At 45.1% G+C, this 14,478-nt stretch overlaps 1 protein-coding gene across 6 annotated transcripts in view; it reads left to right on the top strand.

The window, feature by feature from the left end:
• PELI3 (pellino E3 ubiquitin protein ligase family member 3) overlaps positions 1–14,478 on the top strand; it is a 285,917-nt gene that overhangs the window by 256,719 nt on the left and 14,720 nt on the right. The gene's annotated exons all lie outside the window — the stretch shown is intronic.

Raw genomic sequence — 14,478 nt, 5'->3', positions numbered from 1 at the left:
TATAGCCCTGAATGGGCAATGTCATTCTGTAATTTGCAAGTTCAAAAAACTGATATGCTTCTAGTTACATATTTGTTTACATGGTCATGGGTTCTCTTCATGTTCGCATCACAGCACAATGGGTGCAAAATAGGTAAACAATAATCGACTGGATCTCTATTAGAGCCAATAGCTAACTTCATTGATTATTTTTTTAGACCTTATGTGGCCCAACTGAGCAGGATATAAGTGATTTGTTGAGACTACTGCAAAGTACACGATGGCTGGGACAGGGGCGTAGCTAGAGCTTGTGGCGCCCGGGGCTATCCCTCAGATTGCCGCCCCTTGGGGGGGGGGGTGGGGGGTGCTGGGGAAAAAGGACGGAGAGCACTTGAAAGATGGTTCTGGTATTCATATGACTTTCCTTCATCTTTATTGAGTGATTTTAATGTTTGCCCATGAAAAAGTGTGACTCATAGACGTTGAAATGTCACTCATAATTACAATGAAATTCTGAAAGTGCCACACATAGCAATCTGAAACCTCGGCAGCTATGGAGGAGCCACACACTCAGCTACCCACCCCTCTGAACCTGCTGCTGCTCTCCTCTTACCTCACTCGATCCAGGCAGGGTCTCTATGGCAGGCAGGGGTGGTTCGGTTCGAACTTTGATCCCCTAATAACTTCTGCTGTACTGAGTCTGTAGTGCAGCAGCCAGACTCTCAGTCCAGAGAGCCAGCAAAACGACGCCAAAAGCTGCAAGCACCAGGCCAGAATTGACTCCTCACGAGAGCGTAGCGGTGAAGCGCATAACGCGTCACTGCTACGTTCTAATCACGAGGGCTGGCCAAAATGTCACTACAGGGCCGTCATAGCTGCCAAGGTTTCAGATTGCTATGTGTCACATTTTTTAAAATTTCAGTGCAATTATGAGTGACATTTCAATAATTTATGAGTGACAATTTCTCGCAAGCAAAACCAAGCAATGAAGTCCATGGGAACGGATAAATATTACAAATTATACTCTTTTGAGCTGTGAGAAACTCTAAAAAGATCTTGAAACTGCTGCAGAGCACCTGAAATTAAAGTTTCCTATTGATCACCAAATGTCTGCTTTTTATACCTAGGTGTTCTTTGTATTCTGGGGTTTGTATGCCCATGCATTATTATAGGAAAGGAGAAAACTATTATTCTCAGATTCCAAAGTATTTAGGATTAACAAATCAGAATTCACAGTGTTACAATTCGCATGAAGCACACAACAGGAAGCAGCTACGGATAGGTCACATTATAGTACTTGTTATTATGTGACACAGAGAGCCAGCCACCCTTTGACACAAATGTAACCTTATAAGTAATGTAAACCCTTCTCCCCACCATAATAACAAAAAGATACAACCAGGCCTGGACAGGCCCAAAAGCAGCAGCAGATGCTGCTCAGTGAGCACATTTATCCTCCTGCCAATAACGAGGATTACTGCCTTCACTGTTGCTCTCTATTCTGCAGCAGATCACATGTAGTTCCTACTGTACCAGTCACTTACTTTCAGGGTTACCATCAGGCTCTGTTTTACTGGCATGACCAGTATTTTATTGTTCTGGCTGTTACAAAAATTCTGAGAAGCCCTGAAAGTCGATATTTTTCACCTCATAAGCGAATATTTTAAACAGTAAAAACAAAAACAAGTTGCAGTGTTCTGGAGCTGAGAAGTTAATAACTGTCTCATAAATAAAGTAAAGACAGAAAGTAAAGCCCCTATATACACTTTAGAAAGAAATTTTTTTTATAACTCGCTCATGCTTGAGCCTTAAATCGACATGGTCTGTGGTACAGAGCAGAGTGCAGTAGCGCAATGCTGTCTTTTAATGACAACTCGGGTACCTGGTCACAGCGTGACCGGACAGGTGTGCCCCAGCAGAGCGGCCGGCAGACAATTAAGTAACAGACCCTGCTTTAGCCAGCCTTTGCCCACTGTGCCCCTCTGGGTACTCCCTGGCAATCAATGAGATGCAGAGCAAATGTGCACTGCAGACCACTCTGTCCCACGTGGGACCCTGCCAAAATAGGATGTGAGGCCCCAACAACATGGATGTTCTTCTTCAGTTGCTGAAGTAATTAAAATGAAATAGTCAACAGTCTGCTGACTATCGGACTCGACAGCCGAGCATCGAAGCCTCAGGCTGAGGAGCAAAACATACATAGGTCACAACCAAGGTGCACGCTATGTCAATCTTTATTTAAATAATGACTCAACACTAAATCAGTCACCCAGAGAGCTGCGATCGTCCCGATCAGCGCGCAGCTACCAGCCCAGGCCCGCAGCCACCAGCATGGTACAGATGATGTCGCACGCAGCTGAAAATGAAGTACTCGCACAAAGAAAGTCTTCAGCTGTAAACGCAGGGTAGGCAGGCTAAGATAACCCACATGATAAATAATATAAATGAAACCACATTTTAGAAGATTGAGGATATCTCACTCTACTTACTTTGAGAGGTGAGCTTCAGCGGCTGCAAACTGGTACGGGCCCAGCCTCCTCGTGAACACAACCACTCACGCGGCATGAAAATTCAACAGCCGAGTGTGTTCTGGGATCTAGATGTCACGGCGCCGTTCCTGTGCTTGAGGTTAGTAGGTCAAGTTTGCTGCTGCTAGTGCTGGCCGCTTTTGCAAAAATCGGGCAAGACCGCTGCTCCTGTCTTCTCTTCAGTGTGAGTTGGAAAAGATTCATTGGCGATTTACTTAAAATCTGGAATGGCACAACTGCAGAATTCCAGGAATACTTTGAAGTCATCAACAACTGCAGAAAAAATCTGAAATGTACTGTAATAAGCAAAGAAAGAGTAGTGTTCCTGGATATTGAAATTTATATTAGGGATAACCAAATCCAAACAACGCTGCATAGGAAGGATACAGCAACGAATGCCACCCTGGAGGCAACTAGCTCCCACCAACACTCTCTGATTTCCAGCATCTCATATGGGAAATTCTTAAGAATTCGAAGGATTTGTAGCGAGGAGGAGGAATAGAGAGAACACAGTGAAAAAACAGCAGAACGCTTTAAAAGAAGAAAATACAATCCAGGGGCGGTCAATAAATGCTGGGAGAGAACAAACAGAAGAAAACGAGAGGACTGCCTAGTGGAAAAGAGCAGAGAACAGAAGGAGGAATCAGAGGCAATCCGATTGATAACGGATTATTCACAAGAAAGTAATCAAATTGTGAAAATTCTAAGGAAGAACTGGAAAATCCTCCAATTGGACAATACTGTGAAAGAATTAGTGGGGAAACATACCACGGTGACATATAGAAGAGCAAAAAATCTAAAGGATCAACTTATTCAAAGTCATTTAAGAGGCAAGAAAAAGAAAACGCGGTTGAAAACAAGGGGCTTCCTGAAATGCCATTCGTACAAAATGTGCCAAATAGCCAAACAAACAAAAGAAGTGAGAATGGCTAACAATAGAATGTGGGAAATCGGTCAACTAATCACTTTTAAAACACAATATACTGTATATGTAGTGGAATGCCATGTCCACAGAGATACGTGGGAAGTACCATCTGTGACCTGAAGAAAAGAATAATGGAGCATGTGAGGGCAACCATACATAAGGACCGTACAAACGCTGTTTCAAAACATATGGAGCAATTCCATTAACACCTTCCGAGCGTCGAACGTTCAGTGCCCAGTGCTGAACATTCGAATAACGAATGCTGACCCGTCGGCCAACGGTCGTGCGCAGCACTGGCAAGGTAGTGCTCGTGACGACCGTTGGCCGATGGCAGCACTTAAAGGGTTAAGGAGATTGGAAGCAATTAAAATTCTTTGGAATTGAGACAGTCCCAAAAAGAGAATGTGGTGGTGATAGAGAAAAAGTATTGCGCCAGAAAGAATCGCACCATATCTTAAACTTGACAACATTAAGCCTGCATGGCCTGAATCAATCTGAGGAAATGTACATTCATTTATAAGAAAAGAGGAATCCTCGAAAATGCTGAAGAGAAATTCTTACAAAATGAAGTGAATGGGGGTGACAGGAGTAGCCCACCTGGAGGGGGATAAAGCGGGAGCTATAAGGAAAACAGGAGGCATAAAACAATAAACAAAGAGAACAGAAACAAAAAAACTGAGATTGGCTTGCCCAAGAATTGGATCACAAGGACAAATAAAGTTGTATTAAGCAAAAATAACAAAGAGTGAAAAAAAAGAAGAAAAGAAAAAATAGATATATGAAACTCAAGATGTGAGATAAATTGAACAGAATATGTCGGAAAATAAAGGCATTGTAGAGCCAGGAGAAAAGGAGAGAAATATGCAAGTCACCATAAAGACATTCACTTCAAATGAAAGAATAATAAACTACATTGTCCAGAATGCAAAGGGGCACTTGTGACACAAACAGAAACATGATGTCTATCTCAATATTTGAATAGAGACTTGGCAAGTGAACAGTTGATCGCGAGCAAGGTATCAGGGATACCGAAACACGTTGATCGGATCTCGCTGAATAAACCCTTAAAAATGAAGGAGTAAGATAAAAGATAAAAAATGAACAAAAATCGCAAATAGTACTTCAGGAGTGCGCCCCATTTTTTCTTCCTGCCGGGAAGGATTGTGTGGAAATAGGTTGTTACAAACCATCAAAGTATATGTCCACAGTAAAATAAAAAATGCATTAGTAAAATAATCCATAATCCATAACTCAATTATCGTACAGTACAAATTAATTAATATAGAATACATGTCAGCCCTAAATGTTGGTAATTCATGCAGGTATATAAAGTGGCCTCTGCTTAGCAAAGAGAGAACTGTGATAACAGTACCAGAACAGTGATAAAACAACTACACAATCCTAGCAGTAAGAGGTATCAGTGTAATCAACAACCATCAGCACATAGCAAAAGATACAGTGGCAATCTTATTACAAGGTTCAATGGGTTTTAGAAATACAGTAAAAATCAATAACTATATGTTAAAACATTTTTAAAATATGGAGACACCTAAAAAGATGTACAGGATCGTTAAACAGTAACTTTTAAAATATTGTTTCTCCTGTACCAGGCTGCCTGTAAAAATGTGTGTGCTGAGTAAATAGGGAGGTGTTCACAATATTGTGTTATTTTGTTTGAAGTCAGTAGTGAGTTTGAAAAATATCATGAGTTTTATTACTGAGAAAAGCTAAAACCAGGCATTTTTAAAAGAACTCTGAGTTAGTGCTATGTTTATTTTCTTTATTCTTCTTGCCCCAGCCTAAATTGATTGAAAATGTTGCTACATATTTCCTATTTATTGCCCATGTACCAGACATGATCAAAACCACATCATTTTATAGGCATATTTTGGAAAACTATAGCGCTTTAGGACAAAACAGTTCCCTTACTTTATATATTTGCTTTCACAATTGCTCATGATTCATTCACATTATTGCAAACTGTGTTAGTGAACATCAATAGAAGATCTTAAAGTTAAGCCTTTTTGAACTGAAATCTCTGTTTCCCTGGATTATTTATATCTATATTTGATGTCTGAGGGCGGTTTTCTGCGTTTTTCAACTGTTTGTTTCTGCCTTTTTGTTTTGGTGTTCTCATCTTCTCCTCTCTGTAGAGATGCCAGAGTTTACATACCTCTTCTGGGCTATCCTTGACCTGGATGATAAGCTCTTAAAAATAAGGCATTTAGAACTGAAATCTGTTTTTCTGGATTATTTCTACCTATATCTGATTTCTGAGGGCAGTGTTCTGCATTTTTCAATTGTTTGTTTCTGCCTTTTTGTTTAGGTGTTCACATCTTCTCCTTTCTGTAGAGATGCCAGAGTTTAGATACCTCTTCTGGGTTTTCCTTGATCTCGATGAAAAGCTCTTACAAATAAGGCATTTTGAACTAAAATCTGTTTCTCTGGATTATTTCTACCTATATTTGATGTCTGAGGGCGGTTTCTGCATTTTTCAATTGTTTGTTTCTGCCTTTTTGTTGAGGTGTTCTCATCTTCTCCTCTCTCTAGAGATGCCAGAGTGTAGATACCTCCTCTGGGTTATCCTTGATCTGGAGGATACTCCCATCTCGCCCACGAGAATCTCTGAAATTTTTTGTGACAACAAAATACCAAGAGAAATATAGGGGGGTTGGGAAATGAGCAGAGAAAAACTGCAGAACCTCTCCCTGTTCAAAGATCACTACAGATGCATTCATATCACGATATGGCTGACCAGATTGCTCCAGAGGGCTTTCAAATATTGATTTAAAATTGGAGCACCCATTCCTCCTCAGTAATATGCGAATCTAGAGCTCCCCCAGCTTCATATTCAAAGAGCGGTCTCGTAACAATGCTCCAAAACCTAGAGCTATTCCTGAGGGTACTGACTCAATCAACTCCCTCCAAGCCTCCTCCTTCAGGACTCCCTTCCGTTTGGCCAATGTTGTTTTATATTCTTTGCAACACCTGCTAACCTGAGATTGACTTCTCGGCTTCGCTGACAGGGCTTCCCTCAGCTTTTTCACTGCATGGGAGCAAGAAGAATCAAATCATTTAGGGGTAGAGGACGCTGTTCTGTGGGCCCGTGCATTTACAAGTTCTCCAACCTTGATGGAGATGAAATTGTAGGAACTAATAACATCGCATGGGGATGTACCTACAGAGGTACACAACGCTAACTTTGAAGCACAGGACTCCCTTACTGCACGATAAAAGTCAACTGGAGAAATCTGGGACCATTTAAGCCGACGTGTGCCATCAGTTGGTCTAAGCGTACCTTTATTTGCCGCGCTGATAATTCGCGCTAAAACCGGACCACACATTTGGACACAGAGTGGGTTATGGTCACTGTAGACACTCTCCACGATGTTGAAACCACAGAATAAAGTTTGTAAAGATGATGACATTAAAATGTAATCTATAAAAGACCCTCCACCTCTCCCTTTAAAGGTGAGGACGGGAAATGTACTATGCGGGTCAGAGTAAGACATCAGGCACATCATATCAAATTCATTTAGTAAATTATTTAATTGTGCCCCCTGAGCAAGGTGTTCAAAGAGTAACCCCTTCATCTGAGGGCAACCTAACTCAGCAATGCAGGTTGTCCTTGGGTCTCCACAAGGGTGAATTTTAAAATCACAGAGGACCAGAAGGTTGTGTAGAATGGAACCATAGAACTGCCTTATCAATGTATCCAGGGCTGTAATGTTACAGTCACCTGAAGGGCATGCCACAGAATTATAGAAATTAATTAGACTCAATCTAGTAACCCACCTTAATAACAATGCCAGTATACCTGCGTTTGAAGACGGCACAACCTGAATATGGCAGTCGACTGCCAGGGATAAGTAGGTAACTAGACCACCCTTAGGTCTTCCACTCACCTAAGGGGAAGCAAGCGGAAAGAAAGCTTTATAACCTTCCAAAAATAAATCACAATCCACCAACCACGTTTCCTGTAAACTAATCACAGGAAATTGGTTCACGAATTGCAACCAGGTTGGGTCGTGAAACTTGTTAGCCAGGCCCGCAATATTCCATGATAGAATATTGTTAGCAAACACGCAAGAGTCCCCCTCAACTACCACTGGTGAGTGCTGCTTATTTACCTCAGGAAAGATGCCAGAGATTGAAAGGCTCCTGAGTCAATCACACTCCTCCAATCCTGCTAATGGCAACCTGTCGCATGAACTGCAGGTGTAGGCAGTTGGGCGAATGCAGGCGGAAATCTGTGTATCCACCTACCACGGGGAGCTTCCCTGGAAATGTTCCTATCAATATCCCCTGGGGGGTCGGGTTTGTAAAAAAAGTCCAATGGTAGGGCCCTAATGACAGATCCAGGTTTGGTAAAAGCAGGGTGTGTGTCCCTGAACAGTATTCTAATAGCAAGGTGAAAACTATCAAAGGTAATAATGACAATATCGCCCGTTACCGTTTTTCAAGAACTACCAATCCAGCTAACTCTGCGGACCATGATATTTTTAGCCACCTGTGCCCCCAAGGTGGTGTTGTTTGATAGCCAGTGAAGTACTTTGTTTTTTAACTGCTCGTAATCTTCGTTAACCCCCTGCTGGAGAGGTGGGACATTCCCTAGGACTACAACATAAGAGGTGGATTCAGGTGGTAGATCAATTACCGGTAGATTCGATGGATGAGCCTCTCTGCTGATCAACCTCCTGGCCCTTAAACAATGACTTTCATCTGTGGCTCTAGCATGTACAGGTATATCCCTTCTCTCGCCTGCATCTAGATTTATTGCTCCAGGTCCCCCCTGTGCTACAGGCTGTTTTTGTTTCTGAGGTAGTGGTTGTGACAGGTACAAGATGGAGTTCATCGGGTTTGTCCTCATATCAGAGTTCTTTGCAGATCTCTGGTTCAAGTCGACACTCGGCGCTCCTGTTAGAGGCGGCATGTCATTCATGTTCCGAGATCCTAAGATTTTCTCGATCTGAATCAGCCTCTCCAGGATAGGCCATAGTTTTGAGTCCAGCATGCTGGTCATCATTCCCTGGAAAGCTTCCAGTGCCCCAGGTAGATCTAAGGCAGGAATGATGGTAGGATGTGCTGTGGCAGGTGCTGGGGGCTTAGAGACCATGTTAGGTTTAGGTTTCTTTGCCTTACCCCCCATAGATTGAATTTTCCTTTTACAGTCCACACCCAAGCGCATGTTCCCTTAGCTGCCAGAGTTACATCTTGACTTCTACTGGCTGAAGATGGTTCCAACGGCTTACTGATCGTGTGAATAGCATTTCGCTGTGTAGAAGTATGGTCATGACCCCTCTTGTTGCATATTATAGGCAAGAGAGGCATTGGCATAGGCGTAGGCGTTTGCTTAGAGTGGGCAATCACCAAACTAGTTTCCCCAGCGCTAAACTGTGAGACCGCAGAAATCCCAGGGCTACTGGACTGGCTCAAAAGTTCATCATCACCCTCTGTCTGAGTTGCAAGAGTATCTATGAGGGGGAGATGAGAGATTCTAATCGGAGACCTCGAGTGGTGCCTATTCATTAGCTCGATCTCCTTATCTATCACTGCTGTAGCCCTCTGCAAGAAAGAATCCATAGTGGTAACCGTAGCAGAGAAGCCAGTCTTTCCCTTCACCAAGGCTGTTTCTTGCGAAACCTTGCGCCTAACCATGGCTAAATAATCAGAAAATAGAGACGTAAAACCGGACGCCGGTAGACACTGGTAAAAGAGGGAATAAAGCAGACCCTCTTAATCCTCTGGACGAGAAATCAGCCACGAGCAATGTTATCGGGGTGTTATCAGATTCAAACAGTCATAAGCAGTCATGAGACAAGACTAGTCCACCACACTAGACAATCCTACCTCCTTTGTCGCTGGCGATATCACTCAAGATGGCAGGTAATGGGTACTGGGGAGATGCACAGCTCTTCCGGTGGCCTAGATCATCATAGTTATCCTGGACATAGGCGAGCAAGAATCCCAGGACAACAGACCGAGAGGGGGGGCCCGGCCTTAACCAACTGCGGACGGGCACAGACGCGCCCGCCCTTGACCCAGGTTTTGCCTGGGCACAGCCCGGACATGTACGCGCTCGTCACACGCGGTGGGAGCCCGGCCATGATTTAAGCGCCTCCTAGCGCGTTAAGGTGTCGTTGGTGGCTCTGGCCCTGCTTGGAATGCTGGGACTAACAGTCCGGTTGCTCTGCCTCCCCCTCGCTGGACCGGGAAGACCGCTGGAAACAGGGCACAGCGGCAGACAGCAGGTACGATTGGGCTATTATATTACGATTGTATATTACGATTCTACAGTTGGGGCCGCTGCGCGCTTTACAAAATACACAAATAAATAAATACATGTATGCTTCAAATATCTGAAAAAACAATAATATCCTTTACTTCAGTTTCGCAAATCCTGATCACATATATATATATGTTAGCATGTTAAAACAGTCTGTGATACTAAAAATGAAATGTGTGTCAGTGTTGAAGGAAGCTGCTGTTTCCTCTTAGCAGCTTTTAGAATCGAAACAAAAAATACTCTAGACTTCCTCAAGCTGTTTTACAGCACAATCCTTTCACATGCTTTAGTACATTTAGATTGCAAATCTTACAACAGAATCGGGGACTTGAGGTATCAGAGGGTTTTACCTTTTGTGTGTCTATGGGGAAATGCGTTGTTCCATAGAAGCCCCTATTCTGGATAATTGGTGGCGTTGATTGAAACCCTGGTATGCACAGTCACAAGGAGAGCATGCATCAGAAACAAAAAAAGACAAAGTGGCATGCTTGAATGTAGCCCATTGCTTTGTTTTTTTAGAATTAAAACTACATTTTGAAAAGCTTTGTGTACTTGTTTGATGTATACTTGTTATTGTATTCTTGTGGATTGTTTTGAGGTTCAAATCATGGAATGTACTTAGGCTGGAGTCCTTGGCTTCGAGTAGTGATTCAGATGGGGCCCGCAGATGCCAAAAGATTAAGTATCTGCACCTGTAAATAAACCTTTTGCTTGAGATAATAGGTTTCCATAAACATCCAGCAAATAACTGGAGAAACAAATGTACCTGTATGTGGTTTCCTGTAGTTCTAGCGAGGGCTTGTCCTGTGAACAATTCTTTGAAGATGGAGAGTCCATACAGAGGGATTGGGAAGCGCCAACAGGATGCCCCGCACACTCATATACAGTGAATGAAAGCAAAAGCTGGCGGCTGTACTGGAAGCCTAATTAATTCTTGGGAGAATATAAAATCTCTCCAGATGACAGCCTTCATATGAAATTGAGAATAAGAACCTTGAGTAACATATGCTGTACAAAACAATGTCATCAGTGTTGGTACATGAACCAAATAATATCGAGGTAATCAAGCTTCATTCGTCTCTGGTGCTGTGATAGCTGCTATCAATAAGTAAAGAGAAAAAAACCAAGCCAACGGTTATTCCTCAACAGAGCATTGCCGTATATCATTCTCTGGGTAAAACCCGTCCATTTGCCACCCTAGTTTCACTCAACCGGTAAGCTGCATATAATTGTTACTTGAGACCATTTCCCGTGCACTCCCCCTTAGCACTGTTTTACACTTCCACGGCGCTGCACCCTGCCGATGCTTCGTCATTTGCACAGTTATGCACCACTGCTCTATCTTCCCCATGACCATTCAGAGTCACTTGATTCACTATTGGGACGCAGAGCCTCTAGCATTACTCCACCAGTTTTGCACACTGTTTGTATGTAGCATGCAATACACTCCGCTGCCGTCGTCACTCTGGCATGGTATGAGTCATGCATGGTATACGCAGTTGTATCAATGGATTAGTGTTTTAATGACATGTTTCATTCTTTTTGTGTCTCCTTTTCATTTGCATTTTTTCTACGGTATGGCATATTTATATCTACATAAGTGAGACTACTGTAAAATTGAACTTTTAAGGCAATTACCCTCTGTCCTGAGGATGAACCGATTATTAATGTGGTTCGAAACGTCGTCGACATGAATGCACTAAATGCATAGTTGATTTACATTTTTCATGCATATGTGTATAGAAAAGATTGTCTGTTATATGATTCAAAATAATCAGATGACCTGTTATTGCCTACTATTTCTTCTTTGTTCATGTTCTTTCAGTGTGTTAGTCGGACATCGGCTGGTGTCCCACCTCTATCACACGTAGTGTTTTATTATGTTTTGACTATTTTGTATTAAGCTCAAATTCAGTGACACAATCAGCCCCAAATTAATTCATGTCAGTTGAGGCAGGGCAGGTTTGCTTTTCCCCCCATAATCTACAGTGATGAACCAGAGGGTGGCAGTGATGTACCAGAGGGTGGCATGGGTGAACCAGCGGGTGGCAGTGGTGAAACAGAGGGTGCTGTGATGAACCAGACGTAGAGACAACATGGTCGCGACCTTTGCGACCCGAGAAGTAAGTTCGCGTTTGCAAACTGGTAAAAAACCCTCACAAACTGGCAGAAACCCTTGTGAACACAAAAAAAAATCCGCGAAAGTTTGCGAATTTTGCGGATTGCGAATTCGTGAATACGCAATTTCGCGAATCGCGAATTCACAAAATTCGCCCATACTTACAATAAAGGAACAGAGTGCTGACTGAGATGTCCACGGGGTACAATATAAGCAAGGTATAAACAATAGAAGGGGCACTGTGTGGCTGGGCGCGAATGCTCAGATGAGAGGGAGCTAGTACTCATGGATTACATGTGGAACAATGGGGTGGGTCTAAACTTTAGCACCTCTGCAGAGATCTCATCTTCCAGAGTTAGCAGTTAATCATGTAAAGGTTGCCAAATGTCGTTGCATCTGGTCGCTGGCTGTTGCAATGTAGCATGGACTTCGCTGGTAGTGTCCCAGTAAATCAAGTCCTTTAATCAGGCAGGGGGACGCTAGAGGGCGCCAAGCAATATGACCGCGCTCATGTGAGGCTCTTGCAGTTCGGGCCCAAATCCTTCTAATATCCTGGCCATCGGGCACTAAAACCTAGCACTACTGGCCACATATGCATGAATAACATTTCAAGGATTGCCTGGGTCCAGGAAAGGCGGCCTCTCCCTACCTGGAGGGTCGTGGCCTGCGGCAAGGACTGCTGAGCTGCTGCTCCCGAAATGGCAATGGAGCTGGCTGCCTAGGGAGAGGATTCAGTGATAAACGCTTATGCCCGCGATCGGCACTCCGTCTGGATCCTGCCGTTGTGCTGAAGACTACCACCCGCTGAGTGGCTACTGCGGCGGACGGCTCTCCTGCTGCCGAGTCGGTACTGGTCCTGCTGCCCTCCGTCCTGCTGCGTGGTTTCCTGGCTCTCTCTGCTGCATGAGAGGAGTGTCGGAGCTGGGGCCGTTCCCTGCCGGCCTGGAGGAGGGACGATGCTCCGAAGACCTGGCTGCTGCCTTGAGGGAGGACTGCGAGGGAGATCCGCGCTGTGGGGACCATCTGTGAGGGCTCGCCCCGGGGATCGGCTGCGCCTCATTGCCGCTTCTGCTTGACGGGCCTGGTGCGCTCCCATCTGCCCGTGGCGGCTGATTAACGCTGCGGGTGGGGCGGAGGCTGCTGGTGGCGCGGGCGGGCCTGGAGAGGCAGCCCGCCGTCTCACCCTTCACCGGCTGCGGGCCAGGTATCCAACCTAGATGCACAAGGCCTGACTGCTGGAGGGAAAACTGCGGGTAACAACGGGAAAACAGACTGCCGAAAGGGAGATTAATTGAAGATAGCGGGAATTACAGTAAGTGCATGCTGAGCAAAAACGTGGGAAAAGGCCTGATTAAGTAATCGAGTCAATGCACAACACATGTCAATGTAAATGTGACGAAAGCATCGGCAAACGTTATTAAGGTGGCGAGACCAGATGCATAACTGGCTTTAACTGTGCAATGTCCGGGAAGGTGCTCTGAGCAAAGGATTCATCTCCAAATGTAACTGTAAGCACTAATAGAAAAACGGGCCTTTTAGTAACCCAGTGCTTCTGACCCTGCGTCATTGCTGTCAAGGGACTATATATACCAAAGGAGAAACAACAACTAACCATTAACACAACAGACTGTCATCTAGCGCCCATTTCTGAGATCGGCGGCCCGCACTGACTGCCTGTGATCCCCTCCAGCCGCCGCAGTCTGGGAAGCCTGGAGTGACCACTCCTGCTCAATTAGTCTGCTGCTGCCAGGCAAGGAGCGTGGAGGCGGGAACCCGTTGCGGGGAGCTGCAGTCGAGGTGAGCCTGGGCCTAGCAACGCAGCCCTATACACTCCAGTTATAGTGCAGGTCCCTCCTGGCCTGATGGTCGCTCTGAAAGACCCCCATCTGTGACCTACTGCGCTGTGCGTACACTTAGCTGGACCTTTCTAGGATGGCAGCTCTGCATACTTTTGCTCCTGGTTGGGAGGAGACGCCCTGACGTGACGTATCGCTTCGGCGCTGTGGGCTTCTGTGGTGGCGGGGGCATCCGTGCCCTTCGAAGAGTGCGACCCACACGCAGCAGCTGTCGCCTGTGGCTACTGGACCGATGCCGGGGACCTGGCAGGACCAGCTGAAGGGGCAGACGAACTGGTGGTGGCCTACAGCGCAGGTGCGAGGGACCGGAGGTTCCTACTGACCGTACAGACAAGACGCACACCGGAGGCCGACTGTCCTGTGCCCACGGGGGCGCACTGGAAGCGGGGGATTCGGACCCCCCTGACGTCCCACTGCATCGCAGATCCTCCCGTCTGGCCATGATGGGGAAACCAGACAATAAGCAGCCAAAGCTCAACTTTGATTCCAGAAAGACCCCCCGATCCCAGACGGAACCTGATGGCGCGCAAGCTGAAACTGCGACCACATCAACGGCGGACCTAAAAGAACTACTCCTTGCGATGCAGTCGAGCTTGACTTCTATTGAATCCAAAATGGACTATATGTCTGCCAGAATGGATGGGCTCACGCATAGGGTAGAAAAACATGATGACCGATTGACAGAAGCGGAGAGGCGGATATCGGATCTAGAGGACACCACTGTCGCCACTAACACTTGCACACTCAAAATGGATAAGGTGCTATGGGTGATTGCCGCTAAAAAC

This window comes from Lissotriton vulgaris, chromosome 9, assembly GCF_964263255.1.
Source record: "Lissotriton vulgaris chromosome 9, aLisVul1.2, whole genome shotgun sequence".
In the NCBI taxonomy this organism is placed as follows: domain Eukaryota; kingdom Metazoa; phylum Chordata; class Amphibia; order Caudata; family Salamandridae; genus Lissotriton; species Lissotriton vulgaris.
Note: the sequence above shows the minus strand (reverse complement) of the source record. Positions and strands in the feature narration are given on the sequence as shown.